Raw genomic sequence first — 26,220 nt, forward strand, 5'->3', positions numbered from 1 at the left:
ATAAATATTCAAAGCCCCGCGGAGAGAAACTCCTCCCTGGGAACCTTCCCCCGCTTTGTCAGCCCCGTTTGTTCCGCGGGCGCGGGGGAGACGTGCCCCATAAGTCAAACCGCAGGGCCACAAAAAGCCGCCGGGCTGACCTGAACTCCCCTTCGCCTCGGGGCGACCCCCGCCCGCCCCATGCAAATGGGAGGCCAGAAGGCACCACTGGGAGCACGGGTTGGGAGGCGCGCCTGGATGTCTGCCCCGCTCCTCGCTGCCAGCAGCTGCACCGGTGCGAAGGTGGAGGGGGAAATGCTGCCATGTGCCCTTTGCACCGTTTCCGCAGGGGAACAGGGCTGCAGGCTGTGCCAGCACCGGGTCCATCTCAGGGACAAATGCCACCACCCCGCTGGTGACCCTAGAAAGCCAGGAGCAGGCCCACGCGAAGTCCCTACAACACCCAGATCGCAGGCAGGGTTCCCCAGACGCCAGCACGTGGGAGAGGGAAAGCATCATCATCTGTGGGCAGCAGCACACACGTGTGCCCGCGAGCACCACGCGTGAATCACAAATCACCGGACATGAGGGCTGGAGGGACTGGAGGTGGTGTCATCCAGTCCACCCCCCTGCTCCAAGCAGGGCCAGCCCCAACTACATCATCCCAGCCAAGGCTTTGTCTAGGTCTTCAAAACCTCCAGGGATGGAGAGTCCACAGCCCCTCGGCAGCCTGTTCCAGTGCTTGAAGTGACAAAGTCTTTCCTAATATCCAGCCTCAGCTTCCCCTGCTGCAACCAGAGACCATTGCTTGAGACTTGACGCTCAGGCCGCTAAGGCTGCCCCTTGGGTAAACCCCGGGGGAGATGCCGGCAGCTGAGAGACCCCAGCTTGGCAGTCCCTTTGGGAGAAGGCAGGAGCCAGCTCCTTTACAGGCCTGAGCCCAGGGTAGATTTGCACCTTAGAGACTAACCAAAGCAGCTATATATGGACATGGGCATGGCACAAGCGCTGGTGGACCAAAGCTCATTTCCTCATCTGCATGTGATGAAGCGAGCTTCAGCCCAGGAAAGCTCATGCTATATATCTGCTTTGGTTAATCTCTAAGGTGCAAATCTGTTCCCTCTTCTCCTTGACTTCAGAGGAGCGCAGTGAACTACATCTCCATCCACATGGGAATCGGGGCCCCCACCGCCCGGGGCTGCTTTGGGAGATTCACCCCTACGTGCCGTGCCCACCCCCAAATCTTCAGCAGCGTCTGGCACAGCTCCCGACTCAAGAGTGCCGGGCACTTGTCTGAGCCCGCTGTGCCCACCCCGACCCTCTCAAGTCCAAGGCCTGGGAGCTGGGCCCTCCACCGCGGGGCAGGGCTGCATCTCCGGTGCGTGGAGGAGCCAAGGCACGGGGAGAACATGGGACTTGCCCAAGGTCACACGGGTCGTCTGTGGGGGAGCAGGGGCCATGCCACCATTCACCAAGCCTTAGGCCGGTGCTTTGCCCACGACACCTCCCTGCCTCGTGACCCACCACGCTGGACCCGTTTCACTCCGGGGGTTTCGCGGTTGCCGTGGGGCTGGGGAGCAGGGTCTGGCCGAGTCGCCGGCGAGCACGGCTCCCAGCAGCAGGGTCTCTCCGCAGGGCAGTCGCCGTCCCCCTGCCCCCTCCCCTTCAAGCGGCGGCAGAGCCTGGGCGCGCAGCTGCCATACATTTTTAAATAAATGAATAATACATGGCAGGGTGATAAATAAATCACGGCCGCACATTTGAACTTAGCCTCTGAGAAAATCCTTTTAGTTCAAAAGGACCGGGCGCCCGGAAGGGGCTGCCATGCATTTTGAATGGGCTGCCATCAAGTGTCAGGGCTTGGCAAGAGACACGGGGGAGGGAAGAACGGGGGCGGGGGGGTGGAAAACCAGCTCAGATGCAAAAACCCAGGAGAGGCGGCTTCGGCCGCTGCATGCACATGACCCGGGTGGGTCCGGCGCAGGGGTGGGGCGGCCGCCTCGAGGCTCCCGGCACTGGCTGCGAGGTCACGTGGCGCCTGTCCAGAGGGCTACATCGCAGGCATGAGCCCTCTTCCTGTTCTGGCCGTGTCCTGAGCTTCGCCACCCAGTCTCATTGCAGGTTGCAGCGTAGGGACGGCCCTATTCTACAGAGGGGCCAACTGAGGCATGGGGAAGGCACGTCACACGGCCCACGAGGAGTCAAGCTGGCAACAGGAGCTCCAAGCCTTTGGCTCTGGGGAGTGGGGACGTAATGCCTGGGCCCTCGGGAGGGCACCAGGCCAGGGCAGAAGCAGGTGGGAGACGCTGTCTGGCACCGCTTGGTCCCCTTACGTTGGGTAACGACTGTGCAAGGTGCAGGGCACGGAGAACAGGGCCAGGCTTTGAGGGCCAGGCTGGGCTGGTTAAAGCAGACAGGTCTAAGGAGGAGCCCAGTTTAGCATAGCAAAGGGATGTTTGCTTAAGGCAGCCCATAAAGAGGTGGGTGGCCGGGGGCTGGGGCAGAGGGGTGAGCCGGGAGAGGCAGGCAGGGAGCAGTAATTGGCTCAAGCAGGGCCAGGCCCATCCAGGAGGGGCCCAGACTGCCACGGGGGAGACAAAAGGGCTCCTAGGCCAGAGCAGGCGCTCGGGGCGGGGAGGGACAGGGACTAAAGAGCAGCCCCAGCCGTCTCCCTTTTGAGGGGAAATCTAGTGGAAAACAATGTACACAAGGAGCCTGGCGAGCCGGGATCAGCCCTGACATCCCACGGCTGGCTGCCTCTGCGTGTCCGTGCCTGCGGGCACGCTCGGCCATGCCTGCCCACGCACTCGCACATGCACACGCACACGCACGTCCCTGGTGGGATAGCGCCTGCTTGCGGGCCGCTTGCCAGGGACCCGATCCCTCGTCCTGCATGTGGGCCGAGGGGCACGGAGCCCACCTCAGTGCTCGGAGCAGGCTGCTCCCGCCGACCAGCGTCTGCACGGGCACTGATTTACTAGCCGGGGGGGTTAACAATGAGCCCTCGCCCCCGGCCGGGCACTGCCGTAAACGGCCCGTTCGAGCGCTGCCCGCGTCTGAGGCTCCCAGAGCCGAACGCGGCCCCGGGGTAGGCCGTACTGGCTGCTGCTCCCCCAGGGCCCTGCTCACACCGCCCCGCACATCGGGGTGCCAAGGGGACCAAGGCATCTTGCAGCGAGTGTCTGTGCCAGGGCAGGGCACCGGGAGCCCGGGGGACTCGCGGGACCCCACATCAGCGCTCACGAATTCCAAGTCTGTGGCTCCCAGACACGCCAACCTCCTCCCTCCCCCGCCAAGACCAGCTCTGGGTACTCGGGATCCAACACCACGGAGGGGCTGAGCTGCAGCAGCCTGCCCAGGCGCGAGGAGAAAGGGGTGCTCTCTGCAGAGCCAGATTCAGTCTCCCAAGAGTCCCTGCCAGACCCTGCCTCCGCAGGCCCCTGCGTGCATGGATGCCTGCCGCGGGGGCTGCATGGGCCCTTTGGGCACCCAGAGCCCGGGGCAGGGAGGGGGCGAGCCCAGGCGTGCTCCGTGGCAGGGCGCGCGTTGCAGCCGCGCGCATGGGCGGGCAGGGTGGCCGTGTCGGCGCCCAGTGTGTATGTGACGGGAGCTGACCCCGCGGGGAGGGCTCCCTCGCTCGCTCCGCTCCTCTGGGCGTGGGAAAAAGGCCTGGGCTCCTTTCACAGCTGTTCTCGCGGCCGTGCTGAACTCATGGAGGGCCTGCTCCGGCTCCCTCTCCCCCCGGCTGCTTTTCAGCCATCCCCAAGCCCCCCTTTCACAGCCCCTTAAAAAACACACCTCATTGTTCCCGCCTGGTTTGCATTGAAATGCCACCAGCCCCGTCTCCTAGAGAAGCCGCCCGCTCGCTCTCGGCCAGGCCCTTGCTCCAATCAATCTCCAGACAGAGGAGCCGGTGCTCCAGCCAGGGACCGGTCGGCGGGGATTACACCCACGGCTCTCCCCACCCCTGCACCCTGGGCGGCGGCGGGAGACACCAGCCCTATGGCAGGGTGCAGCACTTTGGACGGACAAGGGGCAGTTTTGGACACACGGCCGCCCCCAGCGAGGGGCAGGTCCAGCCTGCTGCTCCCCACAGAGCATGAGCCTGGTTCAGGGTCTCAGCCCCACACGCACGGGCTGATGGAGCAGGGCGTAAGGCAAGGAGCCCCCCACCTCCCTACCCGGCCTGTAGCCCCGAAGCCCAGCAGCCAGGGGTGCAGCATCAGACGAGAGACTGCAGAGCAGGGCCACGAGGGAGCCCCTTCCTCTGCCCTGTACATGCGTACCCCCTGCCCCCGGTTCGGCACATGGCGCTGTCTCCCTCCCTGCAAGCCCCACAGGGAAGCCAGCCCCGCTGCAGACGGCACTCGGGACAGCGAGCGGGTCCATATCGGCGCGGGGCAGGGGCCCAGACCAGGCCAGTCCCCCGACCCCTGGCACGGGCGGGAGGCTGGATGCTGAGACCCAACAGACAGACTTGGCCAAGCCTGTCTGGGTCAGGCAAGGCCCGGCCTCCCTGCCTGTGCTCAGTCGGCCACCTCGGCTCAAATCAGCTCCAATGCAGGGAACAGCATATCCACGCTCCCGCAGGGAGGCAAAGTCTCAGATCCCCCCTGCTCTCCCCTCCCCTCCCCTCCCCTCCATGAGACCCATCTCCCCACTCGCTGGCAGTGCCTTGCAAACTCCAAATTCGAGCAGCCCCCTCCAGACCCCTGTCCCCGAGAGGCTCCCTTCCAGCACAGCCTCCCCAGAGGCTGGGGGAGCAATCCCAGACCTGGCAGCAGCTCGCTAGGCACGTGCCCCAGCCGTGGCATTGCCGACGCGAAGCCGAGCGCCACGTGGGTCCCTGCCTTGGCCTGCTGAGCCCTTGCTGGGGCTGGGGAGAGCTAGCCTGGGTTGATGCGCTGGAAGTCTTTGCCCTCCTCTCGCCATCGCAGCCGGACCCCTGCTACGGGCAGTCAGCCCAGCCCCCAGGGTGTCAGTGGAGGCCCAGAGGGGACGTAAAGGGAGAGGCCCTTCCCTGAAGCAGGGGGCAAGGCAGGAGGAGAGGGCCCTCCTGTGCACACCCCCATGCCAGGTCGGTCCGGGGAGCGAATGCCACCAGCTCCACCCGTCCCGGGGGATGGGAGCAGCAAGAGGGACCCGCTGGCCCGGGAAGAGCCAGCCACGGCCTCGTTCCCACGCAGGAGGAAGCTGCTCAGCGGCTAGGGGAGGCCGTGCTGTGCTGCCCCCGGCCGCTGCTGCCTGCTTTTCCCCCTGACCTTTCCCCGCTGCGGTGATAGATACTTTCTGACAAAAGCGGGGCCGCCGCACACCTTCGCTCCTCTGGTCTGTGGCTAATGCGGGGACGTAGCCGCTGGCGAGAGGCTGTCACTGGGCATTAGGGGGAGAAGGTCTTTGCCAGCACGATGCTCCTTCCGCATGAGCACTTCCTGCGAGCAGAGCACACTCCCGCCTCCCCACCCCCAGCCCTGCGGCCCTCAGCCTCCACAAGGGGCGGGGGCCACACACGGCTCCCAGGGGGACACTTCTGGCACGCACCGGGTCGAGACCCCCCAACGCACATCACTGCCCATCTCTGCCCCTTGCCCTGATGCTGTCTGTGCACGCAGCACTCGGCCGGCACGGCACGGAGCCCGATTGCCCCCTCCTCAGCGCGACCCCGACGGCCCTCGCTCGCTGCCTCTTGGGCTTGGGGCAGGGAAGGACGCTGAGCCCCCGCCACCACTAAAACCCGACGGGCTTCCCTGTGCTCCTCTGCTGCCTCTGCCCCTTGAAGCCAGGGCACACGTACAATATCTCACGTGCGTGTCTGCACCCTCGGCTTACGTGTATGGCTCTGCGTTCTCAACAGGCTTAAATACACGGCGTGCACACACATGGCACATGCACATATACCTCAGCATGCACGCACACATGCACCCACATGCACATATATACATACGCGTACACACATACATGCATGTACAGGCACACACCCAGCAGAGCGGGCCATGCCATTTGCTGCAAAGGGGGCCCAGTGCTTTTCTTTGCTGTGGCTTGTACCTTGGCCACTCCCTGTTGCTCCTTGGAGTGGCCAAGGTACAAGCGGGGGCCTGAGCCAGGCAAGGGGAAGGAGATGCAGCACGACCAGGTCAGTCTTTGTCCAGAACGGGAGCAGAGACCAGCACATGTCTGGCCGTGCTGTGCTGCTCTCACCCACGGACAATGAAAGCAAACCAGTGGGGAGCTCCTGCAGGCAGCCAGGTAGTCGGGGAGCCAGCGTGCCCACAGGCAGTTACTGCAGAGCAGCGAACGCCACACTTCCCCTTCCCCTCGGCTTTTATCTGGAGGTAAATCACAGCCAAGCCCTGGTGCAAATCGCATGCACGTGCCCTGGAGATGCTTGTTAGCATTCAGCAGCTGAGCTCCCCGGAGAGCCCCTCTGCACCAAGCACCTTCCCTCCCCTCCCAGCCCCTGGGCTGACCAGACCGCATTGCCCCACTGAGTGCCTCGTTGCCCATGCCCCCTGCCAGTCCTGCACCAGACCAGGTGAGGTGGCCGGGGGAAGAGCCCTTGCCTTCACCCCACCCCGCCCCACGTGCTGAATGAGGCAGGGTCCTGCAGGGAAGGGCGGGAGGAAGGTGCCGCAGGCCAGCCTTGTGCTGGTGCCTCCAGGCTTTCAAGGCCTGACTCTGCAGCCTGGTCTTTAACATTTCCGTGGGTTCTGGGTTGAGTTTACGGCAAACCTGGGGCTGGGCCTTTGGGGGTCTCTCCCAAGACTCAGGACCAAGCTCAGTGCGAGTACCTGGATGCATCTCACACTGCTCCAACAAAGGACACGGCCACATGCATCTGCACACCCAGAAGCAAGACACACCAACCGCCAGCTCCGCTTGCCCCTCCTCAGCCCCGCGGCGCTTTCCTCGCACACCAGCTGCGAGCTGGCTCGGCCCGGCCATGGGGTGGGCAGATCGCACCGGGCCCCCGATTTCCACCAGGCAGATCCCCCGCCCCCCACCGCTCCCCCTCTGTCATACGCCGCCATTTCCCCAGCTGGTGGGGATGTTTCCACCCAGTGCAGGCCCGAGTTTCCATAGAAACATGAAGATATTAAACTGTAAATAATAATTTCTCCATAAAAAAGGCTCCTGCACATCATGCTTTGCTGCCAGGCTTTCAAGTCACCAGCCCTGCTATGCCCACACACCCCTGCCCTTCCCCTCTCTCCACATGCCAGGGCTGGGGCTGGGAGTGCTGCTGCCTCCCCTTGTCTGCCCAGGCTGACAGCCCCGTGATATCCAGCCCCTCTTGTGCAGCTCCACGCACGGCCCCCTGGCCGCGGGGACTTGGGCCCAGGGGCTGAGATACAGCCAGAGTCACAGAGCCAGCTCCCGGCTCTGCACAGTGCAGCCCCTAGAGCTGGCTACCTGGGGCACCAGCACTTGGTAGCAGGCCTGAGCCCCGCACGGACCCGCGGCCAGGAGCCCGATCGGGGCCAAGGCTGTTCAGTGCTCCGGCATTTAAAGCTAAGTCACCCCTGCTGCCCTCTGCCCTTAGCTAGCACCTCCCACAGGGGCATCTCCAGGTATGTGCACATGTGCACGTTCCTGGGCAAGCGTGTCTCCTCAGGACTTCATGGGCACACCTCCATGGGCGTGCGTGGTGTGCCCCAAGTCCACATGACTGTGGACCCATGTGCATGTGTGCTTGGGAAGCAGCATGCAGGTCCACGTGGTCCTCTGTGTTCACCCACACGCCTGCTGTGCCAAGGCACGTGCACGGTGGCACACGTGTAAGCGTGCATGCCCGAAGCCGTGCGCAGCCCCGGCTGCCAGGGGAGAGGCGTCTCCCTGGTAATGAAGGACAGCTGAGTGATGCTCGCAATGCTTCCTCCCCCTCCGGCCGCTGATTTATCCAGGTTGGAGACTTGAGCCTGACATCTATAAAAATTAGCAGCTCAGGAGCTTGCCAGGGCTGCCGGTGCCGGCTGGGGGGGCTGAGCAGGAGCTGGCAGCTGCGGCGACACATCGCTCATTAGAAGAAGAGGTAATTTACTGGGGCCTGCTCCGTGGTTATTCTTAAATGGCCCAAAGTTAAACGCATCCATGTGGTTCATTTTCTCCTGCTCGGGGACACGTTGATGTCTGGGGCTTCTCCCGTTCTGCCTCTTTAAGTGATGCCTTTCATCATGAGCGACTTTCCCTTTTTAATCGAGTGTGAGGCAGGGCTGGGAAATCATCTGCGTCCCCCCAGCTCACCAGCCAGAGCAGGTACCAGCCTGCAAGGTCAGGGAGGGAGCCTTCCTCCTCCTCTGGGCACGCCGGGGGTTGGGGCCTGTCCTGGGCCGCTCCAGCCCACCCACGGACCCCTCCGTACAGCCAGGCATGGCCTTGTTTCTATTTTAAAAGTAGGGCAGAAAGCGACAGTTCGGGGAACAACTATTTTTTCGAAAGCAGCATCAGGTTCTGCCCTGACGTGCCAGCACCTGCTCTGCCCCACAGCCGCCAGCCGAACACGCTCGGACGCCAGAAAGCCCGAGCCTGCACCTTGGGCCACGCTGAACGTCCCACCCGCAGCCCTGGGACGGGACCCAGCAGCCTCTATTTGCGGTGAAAGGGCCTGGAGCTGAGCCGCGGGTGGCACGGCCCCTTTCCCCGCTTCCTTCCTGCCGGTCGGTGCCAGGACGCCTTGCACAATAGGCGGCGAAGCCAGGGGACAGGAAGGCCCTTTCAGGCCCTTGCCTGGTGCCGGGGGGCCGTGGGGCTGAGCTGACAGCAGCTGGCTGGCCCTGCATTTCCTGCCCCCGAGGACCAGCCAGACCCTGCTGGGAGGAACAGAGCAGGCTGCGTGGGAACGGCCCAGAGCTGGGGATGCTGCCCCTGCGCAAGCACCAGCCCTGGCGCAGACGGGACTCGTGGCTGGCAACGAGCCTCGCGGCAGCTCAAACCCCAGGAGACGGAGGCACCTGGCGAGGGGAAGCCGCCAGCCCCGCGGGCGCAGCGGGGAAGAGGGCCCTGGCAGGGCGGGCGAACTTGCCTGGGCTGCAGAGGAGGGGTTGAGCGGCCTGTGCGCAGGATGCTGGTATTCGTGGCCCATGGGAGACTGCGGGAGGTCACCTGCCCACGGCCCCCACACTTGCTCACATGAGCCAAGCTCTAGCTCTCAGAGCCAGGCTGGGAGAGACGGGGGTCCGAGACAGCCCCCCCCCATTGCCACAGCGTTTCCTCCCGGGAAGCAGGTGGTCCCAGCCCTGGCTGGAGACAGGACCCTGAAGCAGATGGCCGGACCCGGCCTTGCACCCCCTGCGAAGACGGATGATCAAGTGGCTTCCACATGAATTCCTGCTCCCGTGATTTATTCCGTCTGCACTGAACCCGGATTCGGGCGGCAGCGAGAGCCGGGGCCTGGGCAGACCCAGAGCGAGGGGGCCCTGCAGAGGAGGGGGACCACCCACCCCTGCGCCGGGGGGAACAGCGGGCAAGGGAGCGAGATCCTCAAGATTCAAACTTCGCTTGCTGTGACACACGCCCGGAATAAACCCGCACAGCTCCTTGCTCTTGCCTTCGGTTGCACACAGCGCGCACTCCCATTGGCTGATTTCCTGGAATAGATTCAGTTGCTATGATACCAAGTTTGCTTTTAACAAACCCCAGAAAATTAATGGCATTCAGCAGATAAGTCCTTAAAGTGGAACCTATTTTAAGAAATTCTTTCTGACTGGTTTACAAGTCGTCTGAAGGAAAGAGAAAGCCCCGAGGAACCCGCGCACTCCCTGGTGGGCCTCAGCCTGTCCCCTCCCTGCAAGCCACGGACGAGCATCGCGGGGAAAAGACGCCCTGCCGCGGTCCAGCGTGGGCCCAGGTGCCCGCAGCACAGCGGCAGGGTTTTAAATGGAAGCATCTGCTGGGCTGCGGCAGTGCTTCGAAGCCGGGCCAAGCACGGGTCCGCCTCGCCGGCAGCGCAAACACGGCCCGGCTTCCACTGCTCTGAGCCTCCCGGCGCGTCGTTAGCACTTGTCTAGGCGTGGAGCAGTGCCCAGTTAGCCCCGCGCGCAGAAGTGAGTGGCTCTCAGGAGCGACCCCGCGTACAGCCATGTCTCCGCGCACGGGTCCTGGGCACATTGCAGCAGACCGGGTGCTGCGCCGTACACTAAGGTAGCGAGAGATGCACCGGGTGGATCTCTTCCACGAGATTTGCTGAGGCCCAGGAGAGGGGCGCAGCACCCGGGGAGCTGACCCTGTAGCGGCCAGAAAGGCTTGCAGTGACCCAAGAGGATCAGGCACCTTGGTCCCCTTGCTGTTTGAGCAGAGGTGAGCCTCTAGCCCTCCTGTGAGAGTCGCAGCCTCAGCTCCCTGGGAAGTCGGTGGAAGATTCACCCCTGCCAAGGGCTCCAGGGCTCAGCCCACGGGAACGAATGGCTGCTGATTTGGGGGGCTCTGACACCAGCTCAGCACAGCGAGGGAAAAACCACCTGGCACAGGCTGCTTCTCAGAGGCACACCTGGAAACACGTTCGGTACAGGGCCCCGCCTGACTTGCCAAGAACAAACGCGAAGGCATATTCTCCCCGGGAAAGGTGCTGCCACGCCTGCTTCCCCGAGCGGAGCCCGGCACCCCACTCCCTCACCCCTGGAGTTCGTTCTCTGCGGGGTCCTTGAAGACCTCCGCGTCCAAGTGTGGTCAATTCAGCCGGCTGTGAAAGCGGAGCGCGAGGTGAAGGCCACGCGCTCGCGGCGGATCAATGGGGCGCTTTTCCTCCCCGAGTACCTGTGGATGAAAGGCCAACTAATGACATAAGTTGCCTGCCTTCCATTTGAGTCCCAGCTGGACAAAGGGCCGCACGATACGACGGCTCCAGGGCCAGCGCTTTCAGCTCGGCTTTAAAGAATTTCCCCCAGAATCCCGTGCTGCCGGGTCGCTGAAGAAAAGCCCCGCTGTCCCCCAGCCCCACTCGCCCCCAGCCCTGCCCCTCCGTGAATGCCGAGGTCCCTCCATGCCCCCCGCACCGTGGGCTCTCCATCTGCCAAGGCCCCAAACGCACCGCACCACCCCCAGCTGCTAGCAAAGCCTTTGGCAGGGCAACACCCTGGAGGGTGAGATTTCAGCCCCTGGCGCACAAGAGGCACCATCTCAGGGAGAGGCAAACCCAGAGCAGGGAGGTTTTCGGCCAAGGCCTGGAGAGGGGGAGCAACTTTGAAGGAAGCAGAAAAGAAGAGGCACAAACCCCCCAAAAAATGACAACCTGGGCCCAAGCCTGCCCCCCTCGCTCCTTAGAGTAGCGCGTTGCTCATGACTTCAACAGGACCGCGCACAGCAACACAGGCACAAGAGGGGGGTGGTCATGGCCACGGCCACGGCCACGGACAGGAGCACAGAGCCTAACCCCAGTAAAAACGCCTCGCTGGGCTCCTCGCTCACCCAGCGCTGCTCATGCAGAGCCCCGCTGCTCCCCGGGACATGCAGGGGTCCCGAAGCCCCGAGCACGGCCGGTCCAACGAGCTGCTCCGAGCTCAGACGCGCCGCCCCACCAACACACCGCAGAGGCGCAGGGGTGACGGCACTGCTCGCTACCCAGCCACGTCCCGGCGCTGGGCACGTGTGTTACCTGCCCCCAGCACAGCCACACAAGCAGGTCTCGTCTCTGTGCGAGAGATGCTCGCAGGCCCACAGCTGCCCACACCCCCAGCCCCACAGACGGATGGGGAGGGTCCCTCCTCCACCTCTCCCCAGAACCCGCCAGCTTGCACCCAGGCTTTGCAGGCTCCAGCAAGGTGGGCTTGAAAAGGGGGAGACAGAGCTTCCCTGTTCCAGCAGCAGCAGCGGAGAAAGGTACCGGCTGGGCTTGGAAGGACAGCGGTTTCTAGTGGGATTCTTAATTTTTATTTAAATATTTGCCTCCTCATTACTGCTTGGTTAAAAATTGCACTGAGAAAGCACCCACCCGGGCCCCTTGGTACCCAGCTCACACCAGCACTTTAAGCCACCTTACTAGGCCCTGATCCTGGAGCACCGCCTGCAGACAGTACCCATTATGCCCAGGCCTACTTCTCCTGGGGAAGCTGGCATGGCACAGAGGCGTACGTGATGCCAGGGTCTCTACAACCACATGGCTTCAGGGCCTGGAAGCCCTCCCTGGCCTCCGCTCCCAGACCATGTCCTATGCACTGTGGCAGACAAGAGGAGGCCCAGAGCCCAAGCGCAGATTTGCCCGTGTCCCCTTCCTTCCCCCTGCAAGATTTCCAGAAGTCACCAGTGACCATACTGCATTTGCAGCTGCTGCTCAGGACCCCTTCCCCGCTTCAAGTGTCAGCAAGCTGGCCCTGGTCCTGCACGCTTTCTGCCAGGGGAGCTCCAGCTTCAGCCAGCCAGATTCAGCACAGGGGGCTTTGCAAGACCCGCAGTCCCTGCATGAGTGAGGGTCCCACTGAGGTTGCTGGAGTTTTCCCTGCACTGGGGACTGCGGATTAGGCTCGGAAACACTAACCCCAGCACGGTGCATGGCGTGCAGAGAGCATCCCGGACAGCCGAAGCTCTAGCTGTGCTCAAGCCAGAGTGGTAGCAGGCAGGGGAGGGACCAGACAGACAGGTAGATAAAGGCGGAGGTCAGACCCGGAGACGAGGAGCCTTTTTCACCCTTCAGGTCTAGCCCTGCTGCGAGCAATGCTTGTATACCCCACGACACACGCGCGAGTGACTGAAGGAGCTGACTTGTGCTTCTCCCCCACCGCTTTGGCCACCTCTCTGTGCAGACGGCCTCCAGACTGCAACTCCCACACCGTGACGCCGCGAAGCCACTTTCTACCTGGCCACAAACCCGAGGGGTCTTTTCCAGCGGACGAGCATCGTCCTGCTCCCCAAAGACACGCGGCAGCATTTAATACCGGACATGAAAATGAAAGCCAAGGAGGACAAATAACAAGTGTCTGGGTCGGTAGCTGGCCCAGGGAGCTGGAGGCAAATGAGCACCTAGGCACAGGCACCGGCTTCGGGCCTCCGGAAAGGCCGACTCAAGGCCAGACGCCCCCCCACCCCGAAATGCCTGCTCCACAGGCCCGGCGCGCTTCGCTTTAAATACCCCTGCCTTTGTGAGGATGCAGGCAGGTCCTCTGCAGAGCGGTCAGTGATTCGGAGAGGTGGGTGGTGGGCAGACATCTGCTCTCCCCCGGGGCGCCAGGAGAGCTCTCTGCCGATGGGGAGTCGCGGAGAGGAGCGAGCCGGTTTTTACATTCGGTTGTCTAGCTTTATGATATCACATACACTCATACAGCTAGATAACCAAAGACAAAAACCCACCCAGGTCTTTGGAAACAGGCCTCGGCCACCCCGCAGCAAGCGCCCTCCTGCCCTGCTTGCCTCTGCTTAGCCTCTCCCCCTCCACCAAGCCCGCCCGGAGCAGCATGACCCCCGGGCTCCCTGCCTCCCCGGGCTTGGGCTAGACAACTCAGAAGCCGCAGCAGGTGAAGGGAGAGCGCGGGCATCCGCTCTGCCCCCCAGGGCGACAGAGGCCGGCACCGAAGCGTCACGGCTCCCCGCATCCCAGTGCAATAGTCGCCGGCGCGGGGCAGGACACACGACACGCGGGTGCACACCAGGAGTGTGCCGCGGGGGGGCTGGCACCGGAGAGGGGCAGCGCGGCGCGGCGCCCCTTCTCCCCTCCGCAGCCCAGATCTGCGGGCCCCCCCGCCCCCGCCCCCGCCTGCCTGGAAATTCCTGGCGCCAGAAAAGCTGAGTCATGAGACTCCAGGATGGGGAAAGTATTCCTCTTAAAGGCGCCTCCCCGGGTCCGCCGGGCCCCCGGCGCCCCCGCCCCGGGAGCGGAGCACCGGGCCAGCCGCCTGCTCCACGGCCGCTCCGGCGCCGCGGCCCGCCGCTGTCCCGCGCGGGGCAGCCCGGGCCGGCCGCTCGGCTCCCGGCCCCGGAGCGAGGGAGCCCCCCGTACCTGCCGGGCGCCGCCGCTCCTGCGCCCGCAGCGCCGCCGGGACGCGCAGCTCTGCCCGCAACTTGCTCCGCGGGCCGCGGCCGCCGGGGGCGGGGCGGGGCGCGGCCGGGCTGGGGGAGGGGGCGAGGCGGCCCCGCGGGGCGAGCGGGACGACCCGACCCGGGGCGGAGGTCAGCGCCCTTCCCCGGCCCGGGGCGCACAGCCCACGTGCAGCCGGCCCGGCGCCGCGCCCCCCACGCGGGCCCCGAGCGCCTGTGCCCTGGGAGCGAGTGGCGAGCCCCAGCAGTGCGCGGCAGCATGCGTGACGCGGCCCCAGTCCCGCGTGGGACGGCCCCGCCGCGAAGGCGGCGACTGCAGACGCGCCTTGCCCCGCTCGCGCGTGGGCCGGGACCCGCGGGCTGTGCCCCGCGGCCTCCGTCCCTCGGCCCTGGCGCCGCTGGCTCATTCGTCTACACCGAGCGGTCGAGCCACGTGCGCGCGGGGCTGCCCGGGGCCGCGGCTCCGCTGCGGGTGTCTGCGGCGGGAGCGGCGCCCGCGCGGCCTCCTGGACGAGAGGAAACACGCGGCAAGAGGGAAGGGAAGTGCCCCGCGAGAAAGAGCCGCCGGCGGCCGGCCCTTTCCCAGCCCGCGGCGGCGCGGCCCGCGCGTGTCAGCGCCCACCCGGCAGGAGCCGCGGCTGGGCTGCGGGAGACGCCGGGCAGGCCGGGCCGGGCCGCGGGGCAGCACGTCGGCCCGCAAGCAGGCCTACCCCTCGGGCGGCCGGAGAGCCGCAGGCCGCGGCCCCCGCGCCGAGTCGGGGCCGAGAACCGGGCGCCGGTGCGGGGGGACGGGCGGCGCAACACGGCTCCCTGCTCCGCGTCGCCGGTGCCCCGGAGCGCCCCGCGCAGCCCCCGGTCCGGCCGGAGCTGCCCGCTCGGCCAGGCCGCCCCCCGCCCCGCCCCGCTCCCCGCCTCTGCGGGGCAGACGGGTCCCTGCGCTGCCGCCGCCCTGGGCCCCGAGAGCCCCCAGCCCGGGCTCGGCACTCCCGCCCGGGCCGCAGGCTCCCGCGCCGGGCCGCGGGGCCAGCCCCGGCTCCATCTCTGCCCAGCTTTCTCGGCCGGAGCCGCGCGCTGCGCGCTGCGCGGAGAGCCCCGCCGTGGCGGAGGGCGAGGGGCATCCCTTCAGCACACGCGAGCAGGCCCCCGGCGTCAGCCCCGCACGCCCCAGCACAGCACCTTGCGGAGCTCGCGGGCCGGGCCGGCAGGGACTGGCGAGGCAGGCAGGAGAGGCCCAGCCCCCCCGGGGGTGCCGGGTGCCCCCGGCAGAGCAGACGCCGCCCCACGGGTGCCACAGCCTCCTGCGGGGCACAGGCCGGCCCCCCGCTCCGCAGCCCGCAGCCCAAAGGCAGGCGGGGAGGGCAGGGCCGGGGGCACCGGGCACCGACCCGACAGAGCGGTCGCCCCCGCCACCTCGGAGCCTGTCGCTGGCGGCGGCAAGCAGAGGAGGCCCCGTCCACGCGGGGCCTGGACACGGGAAGAGGAGGGAGGCCTGGCCCGTCTGCGGCTGGGGGCAGGAGGCTCCGGCCCGGGTGCGGCGTTGCCCGCCCCCCGCGCCCTCCCGTGAGACCCGGGCCCCGCCCAGCCTTCGCTGCGGGGTCTGGGGCCCCGGGAACGACCCCCACCCGCGGCCGGGCTCCCACGGGGCCGGGAGGTGCGAAGCCGGGACTCGGCCCGGCCCCGCCCGCTCCGATGCGGGCTCTGGCACAGCTCGGCCGGAGCCGGGGGGGAACGGGGTCGCCTTCCGCCACCGCCGGCCGTGGGCCCGCAGCCCCGCAGGTCTCCCCGGGCCGGCACGCGTGGATGCCCCGGCCCAGCCCTCGCGGGTGGGCGTCGCCCCGGGCAGGCAGCCCCACCTGGAAGCAGCGCGGGAGACGGCGGGAGTGAAGGTGCCCCCGGCAGCGCCTCCCCGCACGTCCGGGCCCCGCAGCGCGGCGGGGGCGGGGGCGGCCTCTGTCCGCGGTGCTGAACGCACGGGCGGGCCCGGCCGCGGGGCGGGCACGGGCACGCGTGCGCGGGGGGGGGCACGTGCTGCGCACACGCGTGCCGACGCTGCACGCGCACACTTGCCCACACACACAGTGGACACATGCACACACGCACTGTACCCACGTGCACATTATAGACACGCACGAGCCCAACATCGTGTGTCCACACGTTCATTACATATACACATACACCCACGTACACACACACTGTACACACATCCTGTACCAACACAGCGTGTACATGTCCGCGCACGCACACTGTAACCGCGCACTGTATGCCTATCCACACTGCACACACAGACACACACGGTACACACTGTCCACACGTTGTCCACACGCACGTGCACACGCCCTGTAACGACACACCGTGCACACGCACCGCGCCCTACACGCCCTGCTCACGCACCCAGCGGCCTCCCGTGCACCACCCCGGGGGACAGGGGCGGCGGGTCCCGCCCCGGCGCGGCCTGGCCTGGCGCGGACGTGCCCTGGCTTCCTCCGGCTGGGGAAGGGGCGTCTCGAGTGGGTTTTACTCCCCTCCGCCCCCCATTGTCATCGCAACTGCGCCTCAGGTGCGCGACTGTTGCCCAGGTAACGAAGGAGCTAATTAGCTGGCCCCGCCCCCCCCCCCCGCGAGGTACCAGGTCAAGTCTCCCCGCGTGCGAGGCGAATGGGCCCCCACGCGTCCTTCCTGGTCCCGAGCTTGGGCAAAGCCAGTCCCGGCCGCGGCCCGAGAAGCGAGCAGGGCTCAGCCAGGCGCCCGGGCCGCCCCCCGCCCCGCGCCCCGCACTCCCACCGCGGCGGGGCCGCACCCGCCGCCCAGGACGAGGCCCCGCACGCGATCCCGCTCTGCGCCGGCATCGAAATGTGCTTCCCGCGTCCCCTGGCTCGGCCCAGCTCCCGCCCACGGCTCCGGGGCACCCGGCTCCCTTCCCTGGATCGCGCGTGGGACGCAGCTCCGCGCCTGGACGTGGATTCGCCCCCTCCAAGACGGCGCGCTGCGCCCGGCCCGGCTCCCGCCTCCGAGACCCGCGCCTGGAGCACACGGGAGGCTCGCGTGTATTTGTCCCCGCCTGTGTCCACGCCGTCCACGGGCCCGCCGCCCTGCAGACGCCTCCGCAGCGAGATCCCGGCGCCACGCGCACCCGGCACGCGCACGGCCCGCCCCGGGCGTGCACCCCGCCGCTGCGGGCCCCGCGCGCAACATCCGTGCGTGCCAAGGGGACGCGACCCGAGCCCACCACTGCCGGGAGGGCGGGGGCCGGGAGGCCTCCCGCAACCCCCCGCAGCTCCCACGCCCGGATTTGTCCTGCATTCGTTTCTTGTGCCCCTTCCAGCGCACTTCCCGGTCTCGGTGCGGGCCGGCCGGGTGCGGTCCCGTGTCACCCGGCTTCCACCCCGCGCCGGGCCGGGGCTGGGGGCAGGGCGAGCGCGGTGGTCTCCCGCCGGAGGGGCCGCTCGTCCCGGGGCCGCGGAGCCGCCCGCGCAGCGGGGCAGGGGCGCCGGCTCCCCGGGTCACGCTGCCGGCCGAGCGGGCGCCGTCGGGCTAGGCCCGCCGGGCCTGCAGCAGCCGGGCCGGCCCCGGGGCCTGGCGCCCGGACGGCAGGCGCGGGCGAGCCGCCCACGGGGCGTCTGGGCTGCGGCCCCGCGTCCCGGGGGCTGGCGGGCCCCTTCGCCCCGCTGCGCGCCGCCGGCGCCGGGGGCGAGAGGCAGGAGAGGAAGCCGACCCCGGGGTTGTCTGTGTCCGCACCCCGGGCACCCGCCGCGGCGCTGCCCCAGCCCCAGCCCCAGCTCCGTCCCGCGGGCCCGAGTCCGCCTTGCGTGGCTCCGAGCGCTCGGCCACGGCCACGGCCACGGCAGCCATGTTGGGGTGGCGTAGCCGCAGCCGGGCCCGGGCCCGGGGCCGCCGGGCAGCGAGCCCCCCGCGCGGGGCGGCGCGGGCACGCGTGCGGGGCGCGTCCGCGGGCCCACGCCGCCAGGTCACGCGCGCGGACCCGGCTCCGAGCCCCGGCGGAGACCCCTTCTCCCGCCACATCGCGCGCAGACAGCCCGTGCCCGCCTGCCCCGGGACCGCGGGCTCCGTGGCCGCCGGCTTTGCACGTGGGTGCAACCAGACACGCGAATCTCCACACTCGCAGTCCCCCGCGAGGTGCCCACACCGCTCCGCTCCCCCTCCGCGGGCAGCACCGACCCCCGGGGAGACACCGCGCTTGGAAATTACCTTCTCGCCCGAGCTGCCAGCGCCGCGAGCGGCTCCTTCCCCCGGTCGGGCCGGGCCTGGGCCTGCAACGGGCGAGAGAGAGAGGGCATGACACCCCTGAAGCCGGGCCGGCGGCTGCGGGCTCCCGCGGCGGCGGGAGTGGCACTGCCCGGGCGGCTGGCTGCCGCTCGCCGGCCCCGGCCCGGCTGGCACCGCCTGGACGCCTTCCCCGCCCGCCACGGAGCCGGGAGCCGGGAGCCGGGAGCCGGCGCCTGTCCCCGGCGAGAGCAGCCCTGCCCCGAGCAGCGTGGAAAAAGCCCGAGCGCTGCGGGAGCGGCCTGGGCCTGCGGGCCGGCCGGGGCCCGCACTTCCCCGCCAACGGGCGCCGGGCTCGGGGAGACGCGCGGAGGCGGAGGCGGGCCGAGGGGCCCCCACGGCCGGTGCCCGCGGACCGCCCCCATTGTGGCGGGCCCACGCTCCGCCCAGACCCCGCGCACCGGCCCGCAGCTCCCCGCTCCCGGGCCGCCGGCGCCGCGGCTCCGCTGCGGGGAAAGGCGCGGTGGCCGGGCGCTGCCGGGGCGGCCGGTTTGGGGCGGAAGAGCATTATTCGGTGTCAAGGTGCGTGTCCGGGGGGGCCTCCGTGCCGCCCCCTCCGAGCTGCGCGGGGCAGATGTCGGGAGAGCGGCCTGTGCTGCCCCGGGGCCTGGAAACAAGGCGCGGGCACAACGGGCGAGCGGCAGCGAGCTGCCGGCCCCGCAAGCATTTGCAGCCCCCCGGAGCCGCCCGCCGCGGGGCCTCGGGGCAGGATCCCGCGCGGCCCGGGGGAAAGTTTCTCGGGCGCCGGGTGCGGGCAACGCGGGGCGGGAGGCGACCCCGCGCGACCCCCGAGAGCCGCCACCGCCGTGCTCCCCGCTGCCGCCCGGAGCCCCGCGTCGTGCGCCCGCCGCCCCGGGCGCCACACGCGCGGGGTCACGCACCTCCCGCTGCGGCCCCGCGAGCACTTCCCGCCAGCCGGCGGCCGGGAGGCCCCGCAGCCCCGGAGCCCCGGCGTCAACATCAAGTTCAAGAGCGGCGGGCAGGCCATTAGCATGACAATGCCGTCTGCGCGGGCAGGGGCTCGCCCGCAGCGCCCGCCCCGCCGCCGTGCCCGGCCGGCCGGCCGGCGGCGCGGCGCGGCGCGGAGCGGGGCCCGGCCCGCGGCACGGCCCGCGCGCGCACGCACCTGTTCCGCCGCACCCGCCGCTCGCGCGCACCGGCGCGGGACCGCCGCCGACTTGTTGCTTCCCGCCGGTGCCGAGCAAGCGCCGGGCAGCGCCGGGGGCAGGCGGGGGCTCCCTCCCCGGCGGCGCCGTCTTCAGCCCCTTCATGCCCCGCGGCCCGGGCGGCCCCGGCGGGGGTCGCTCCCCGCCGCCCCGTTGCGTGCCGGCCCGGGCGGGCGTCGCCGAGCTCCATTGTTGCGAGCCGGGCGCGGGGGCAGGGAGGGCAACGCCGGCGCGGGGCGGGCGCGGGGGCCCGGCCGCACTTGCCGGAACTTGGGACCCAAGTTGCGGGAGGGCCGGGGTCTCTCCGTGCCGGCCGCCGCCCGCTGCTTCCACGTGCGAGCTGGGCTGGCGCTGGGCTCCGCGCGTGTCCGCGTCCGCGTCCCCGCCCCTGCGAGGCTCACGCCGGGTCGCGGCGGCCGAGGCGAGGCGAGCCCGGCGCCCCCGCCCCGCCCCGCACCCCGGGGCTGCGCCCGCGCGGGGGCCGGGGCAGCGGGCGGGCGGCGGCAGGTGCGGGAGCTGCCTCTGCCCGGGAGCGGGCGGCGAGAGCAGGGCGCTGCTGATCACGTTGCCTTTACGCGGGGTTAAACAGAGACGTCTGCTGCCGCCCCCGGCCCGCGCCCGCGCCCGCGCCCCCGCCCCCGCCCCGCCCGCCCGGCCGCCGCGGGCACCTGGGCAGCGCCGGGCGCTTACATCCATTTTGGCCATTTTGGAAATGGAGCTGGAGCCGGGAGGGAAAATTGCTTTCTTTTTTTTTTTTTTTTTTGCTTTCTCCATATTTTACTACGTAAAGCATGACGTCCTGACGTTGGGGAGCAGGATAGGTCCGCGCCGCCCCGGTCTAATGGCCCGGCGGGGGGCGGGGCGGGCGGGGGCGCGGGGCTGCTCCGGCCCGGGGAAACTCGAGGGGGAAAATGGAGATTTTGTTCTGGTTTGAACCGCGGGGCTGCCCGCCGCCGCCCGCTCCCTCCTCCCGCTGCGCGGCTCGCCAGCAGCGAGCTCCGCACACAGCGGCCGCCCCACGCGCGCCGCGGGCTCGGGCAGCGCCGGTGCGGCCCCGGCCACGCACGCGTGTGCCCGAGCGCGGGGGCGCCGCGCGTGGGAGCGCCAGCGGGGGCGGGGCCGCGCAGCGGGAGGAGCTGCCCCGTGGGCGCCCCTCGAGCCGGGGGGCTTCACCGCCGCCGGGGCGCTCCTGCCCTCTGGCCGGGCCTGGGCGTTGCTGCGGGGCCGCGCGCGCGGGGTGTCCACGCGGGGGTGGAGCGGACAGGTGGAAACAGGAGGGCGCCGCCGACACAGGGCGTGTGTGCCTGCCCTGGGTGTACCGCGGGCGGAAGGGGCCGGCCACTACAGCGTGTGTGCGAAGACGTGTGCACGTGTGTCCTCCGGGTTTCTCTCGTGAGTCGTGCTCGCACCCGGCCGTGCTGCCGCGGGCTGGCGCGTCCTGACACCCCGGAGAGCATGGCCGGCGCCTGGTGTGAGTCTAGTGATTGTGCTACACACACCCTGCCTTGCACCACCGCAAGTGTCTGTGCACACCTACGTGCACGGGGGCTGCGTATTTACACACACGTACACCTGTATCTATCTGGCGCTCTCCAGCTGTCTATCATATACGGAATTATATAGATTGTATAACGTGAATATAGATATGTGTGTCTGTGTAATACACACACACACACATATATATATATTTACACACATACATGTAATATAACTATAGCTATCTATCTATTTGTCCGTCTATCTATCTATCATGTAGGGTATTACATAAACCGTTACATAACCTGTATGTGTGAGTGCAATGTATACACACATACATATATATATTCACACACACACACGTTATATAGCTGTATCAATCTACCATTTACGGGCTTATATAGATCATATAATGCGCGTGTGTGTGTATAATGTATCCATTGTGTGTGTGTCTGAATAACACGTGGATCTCTAGATGCGTATGAATGTAATGTGCATATAAATATAGACGTGTGTATATGTGTATGTATATGTGTGTGTGTGTGTAGAGTCTGCACACAAACACACACATCTATAACACATACATGTACACGTCTATATTTATACACACACTACATATATATGTCCAGAGATCCACGTTTTATTCACACACACAATACGGATACATGAGGTATATATTTATTATAATATACACACGCCTTATCTGTGTACATTCATATATTTTATATTCATACACACACACAAGTAGTGTGTATGTTTGGGTGTGTACATAGTGTATACGTAGGAATATAATGCATATGCACTATGTATAATATAATATAATATAATATAATATAATATAATATAATATAATATAATATAATATAAATCGCGGGTGTGTTTGCAGAAGCACGATGGATGCAGACACGTGCACACATGCACACGCATTCCCACGCGCCGTGACCCCGCCGCTGCCCCCAGCCCGCACGTCCGCTCCGGCGCGCGGGGCAATTCCCGCCCACCCGCCCCTGCCCCTGCCCGGCTCCAACCACCGCAGCGCGCCGGGCGGCTCCTTCCCCGCCCCGTGCGGCCGGCGCCCCCGCCGGGTTGCAGCTCCCCCGGGCCCTCGCAGCGCCGAGCCCCGCCGGCCCCACGCGCGGCCCCGCCCGGACCCTCTCGGGTGGCGGGGATCCCCGGGGCCGTTCGCCCGGCACGGACTGCGCCGTCCCGGGGCCCCGCGCGACGTGGGCCTAGCGCGCCAGCCCCGGGGCAGAGCCTCCCCGAGGATCCGCACCCCACGGCCGCGCCCGTGGGCCGTGGCTTCGCCCAGCTCCTGGCCCCCACCCCGCAGCGGGCGGCTCGGGGCCCCGGGCGGGCCGCGGGGGCTCGGCAACGAGCGTGGCCCAGAGCCGCAGGCCAGGGGCCCGGGCCGGAGCCCCCGGAGAGCGGGGTCCTCTCGGAGCCGGCGGGGAGCGCCCGCGTCCTGCTCCGGGGCGGCGAGCGGCTGCCCCGGCCGCCCGGGCCCCGCCGCCCCCGGGGCCCCGCAAGAGCCGCTCGCGCCCGCCCCAGCGGTCCCGGCCCGGGAGGCTCGGGGGCCTGGCCCGGCTGGCGGCGCCCACGCGGGGCCGTGCGGGCAGGCGCCTGGGTGCAGAGCCCGGGAGAAGCGCCGTGGCCCGTCCCACGCGGGAAGGGGGCGCCGAGCACATCCCGGCCCGCTACCCCGCGGAGCTGGAGCCGGCCTCCCCCGGCAGCCGGGCAGGGCAGCGGCCCGGGCTAGTTGCTCCCCACGGGGGACAAGGGGCTGTGCCCCTGCCACCGCGCCCGGGCTGCCCGCCCGCACCGAGCACCTGCCCCCCGCGGGCGCGGGCCCGGGCCCCTCCTGCGGCGCGGCCAGGGCGGCTCTGCCCAGCGCGCCCGGGCACGAGGCCGCCGGGGGGGGGCGGGTCCGTCGTGCGGGGCCCGCGGAGCCCCCGGGGCGAGCTGCAGGCAGCGGCGGGACCGGGACCGCAGCAGCGGCACCCACGCCGCTGCTGCTGGGGGCCAGGGGCCTCCCGCCCGCTGTCCCGTTGCAGGAGGAGCCGGCAGGGCTGCCAGCCCCCCCGCCCCCCCGGCTGGTTTGGCCGTTTGGCTTCTTGCCGCCAGGCACGCGCAGGGCCGAGCCACCCGGGCCCCGCGTGACCCCACAGCCCCTCGCCGCGCTGGCCCCCCCAGACGTGTTTGGGGAGGGGTGCCCAGGGCCCCGGCAGGTCCCGCACCGGTGCCTGGAGCTGAGCACCGCCCAAGCTGGGCCTGCGTGGAAAACCCTTGTCCCCACCGCACTCCAGCTGGGAGAAGCTCCTGGCCCTGGCAGCACAAGCCTGGGTGCACACATCCGGCTGCCTAGCCGCAGCGCGGGGGGGCACAGACCTGCTGCGTGCGTGTGCCCCGCGCGAGGAGGGGCAGAGAGGCCTCGCGCAGCTTCCCACCAGCGCGGTGCCGAGCCCACCGGTCTCCAAGGCTTCGTGGCCACCGTTGTGCCCTGGGCAGCAAAGGCTCTGCTGAGCCTAGCACTCGCCCCTCGAGCCTTGCCCCGCAGGAGCCGGGTGCGGGGGAGCCAGTGCGTCCGCCTCGCTGGGCGCCCCCGCACGCTCGCCGCTGCGGGAAGCGCGCACCCTTTCTCCCTGCGCGCTCCTTCAGAGGAAGCGTGTCCTAGGGCCTCGAGGTGACCGCAAGGGATGGGGTGGGGGTGACGCTGTGCCAGGGGCCCTCAGCCGGGTCCCTTCTCCTCTCACGCCATGCCCCCGCGCAACACCCTTGGCACAGGATCGGGCCCGCGGGCCTCCGGCACCCCCTTGCTAAGGGCACATTGGAGCTCACCTCCAGCTCCCACGAGAGCCGTGATGAAGCCCTCCTAAGGGTGCGGGATGGTGGCCCTGCTGCCTGCCGAGCCCGCGGCTGGCTCCCGCCTCCCAGCGCCGGGGCAAACCCGCCACGCACGAGGGGGCCAGGAGCCAAGGCCGCCCCTGGAAGCGGCGCCTGCCAGGCCCCCGCAGCTGACGCATCCTTGCTGCGCGGTGCGGCTGCTCCCCTCCCCCTCGGATTACGCACCTTTTTGCAACCAGGATCCGTCTCCCGGAGCTGAATATTCATGCAGGAAGAGAAGCCCAGGAGGGGCTGTGGCCCTGCGGCAGCCCCCCACTCAGCACCCTGTCTCTGAAACCCACCATTCCTATTCCACCCATTTTATCTGGACCACCCCCCACCCCGGCGCCCTCCCCCCAGGCGCCCCCCGTCCACGTTCACCTCTTTCTGACATTTCCTGGCATTCATTCCATGCCAGCAGGTTGCCATAGCAAATTTAAATCTCACAAACAAAACGAGGAGAAAAGCCTTATTAGCATATATTCAAATGAGCCATGCAATAATGCAAACCATAAATCATGCAGTCATTGCTATTCAATCAGCGTCGCACAATTCCCCCTCCTCCTTTCCCCAGCCCCCACGCGTTCCCTGGGCACCTCAGCCTGCCTGCTCGCCCTCCTACACCTGCCGCTGCGGGGAGCAGCTCTCGCGGGCGCCGCCGCAGCCCCGGGGCTCCTGCTCCATCGGGCCCGGCTGCTCTTCTCCGCCGGGCTGGGGCTCCAACCGCCTCCGCCACCTGCGAAGAGCCCGGGTGCTCTTGCACCCCTGCGGGCTTCACCTCCAGCCAGTCCACCCCCCTCGCGCCGAGGGCTCCCTTGGCCCTGCTCTTCAGCAGGACATCGGGGGTCACTGACAGCCGGGGAAGCCGCGCCGAGGACCTGGAGCCCGCCACAGGCCTCCGTCCAGCCTCCGCCGCTGGCACAGCCTGCAGCGCGGCAGGTCCCGACGGGGCCAGGCAGAGAGATGGCCTCGCAGCTGCCCAGCTTGCTTAGGCCCCAGACAGAGCAGGGCCCCGAGCTGGGACCTCCCCAGCCTCCTGCCCGCCCCGCCTAACCTGCACAGGCCCTTCAGGCGCAGCCTCGTCTCCGGGTACGTGGGGTCTGAGCCCCTGAGCTCCCGCCCCTGCTCTCCCTGGGCCGGGCCCCACGGCTGCTCATTGGCGTGGCCAAGGCACACCCCACCTCCCGGCTGCCCCGGAGACGTCTGAAGCCGCAGCCTCGGGCACCCGTGCCCCTCCCCATCAGGCACTCCCCTGGGGAAGCAGGCCCTAGGCCTAGGCCGGGCTGGCAAGGTCCTGGCATGGGACACCCCCATCTACTGGGCACCGTATCCTCGCCCGCCCCAGCCTCGTCCCCGGGCATCCTTTGCGGCTGGTTCTCATCCCGCCTCCGCCCCACACTCCCAGCTCCCTTCCCTACCTGGGGCAGCCTCTCTGCCCCGCTCACAGCTGCCGGGAACAGACGGGGGAGCTTCCCTGGAGGCCCGACCCGCCCAGCACCATGCTCCCGCCGGTGTCACGCCCCCGCAGCGGGAAAGACTCGCTGCCCAGCTCCAGCCCCACAAAACATTGCCCAGCAGCTGGAGGAGAGGACGGGCAGACCCTGCTCCCCCTGGGCCCCGCCAGACCCCAGCCAGGCGACGACAGGCGCGTGCGACAGCCCCACTCCCCATCCGCCCCGGGGCGCGAGCCGGGGAGCTCGATGGTGCCTCGGGGGCCCGCAGAGGTGCGGGAGCAGGCTCAGCTCAGCCCGAGTGTGGACACGCCTCCGGAGCCCAAACACCTCGCTTCACCGGAGCAACGGCAACGGTCCCAGGTGTGCGGGGGGGGACACGTTTACACGCCTGCGGGTTTTCCAGCCGTGACTTCGGGTTGAGAAAGAAACGAGGGGCGGAGGCCAAAGGAAGCTGGGCTGAAACGTTGGGAGAAGTGGGGCAAGGGCTCAGGGCTGTGGGGCAGGCAAGGCAAGGCAAGGGCATGGCATCCTCCCCCCGGGCCCCCCGCACGGGTCCACATCCCCCACGGAGAAGCCGCACCCTGACATACCCCAGAAAGACCCCCAAGCCCGTGTGTGCACGTACACGTGTGTGTGGGGGGGGGTACCAGGGAACTGGGGAATTTGGGGTTAAGCCGCGGCAGAGGGCGACATCTAGGGGGCATCGTGTGGTACTGAAGCCCCCCCCCCCCAAACAAGCCCCCATTGAGCTGGCGAGGTCACGGCTCCAGACGTCCCGTTCAGCTCCAGACACCCAGCCGGACAATGGGAACAGGCTCATTTTCATTAATCCCAGACTGCGGCCGGGGCTGTGCTATGCACCCCCCCCCCCCGCCCCGCCTGTGCTCACTGCTGACCGCGCAGGGGCTCTGCCGCCGCCTGACCAGCGGTGGGCGGACCAGGCCCCCCCTGCCCAGCCAGCCCGCCCGGGGAGACTTCTGGGGGGCTGACTGCTCAGCCCCATTGCCCCAGCGCCTGAGGCTGCA

General features: G+C 68.3%; 1 long non-coding RNA gene across 1 annotated transcript in view; it reads right to left on the reverse strand.

Annotated features, from left to right (window-relative positions):
* LOC149853078 (uncharacterized) overlaps positions 1–24,006 on the reverse strand; it is a 50,637-nt gene extending 26,631 nt beyond the window's left edge. The window contains exons 1-2 of the long non-coding RNA XR_016439159.1: positions 23,928–24,006; positions 18,145–18,206 (exon numbers count right to left, since the gene is read on the reverse strand). This is a non-coding gene — a long non-coding RNA (uncharacterized LOC149853078). The remainder of the gene's footprint in view (positions 1–18,144; positions 18,207–23,927) is intronic.
* Positions 24,007–26,220: the final 2,214 nt, after the last annotated feature.

Source organism: Crocodylus siamensis, chromosome 14, assembly GCF_052110815.1.
Source record: "Crocodylus siamensis isolate JL-2025a chromosome 14, ASM5211081v1, whole genome shotgun sequence".
Lineage (NCBI taxonomy): Eukaryota > Metazoa > Chordata > Crocodylia > Crocodylidae > Crocodylus > Crocodylus siamensis.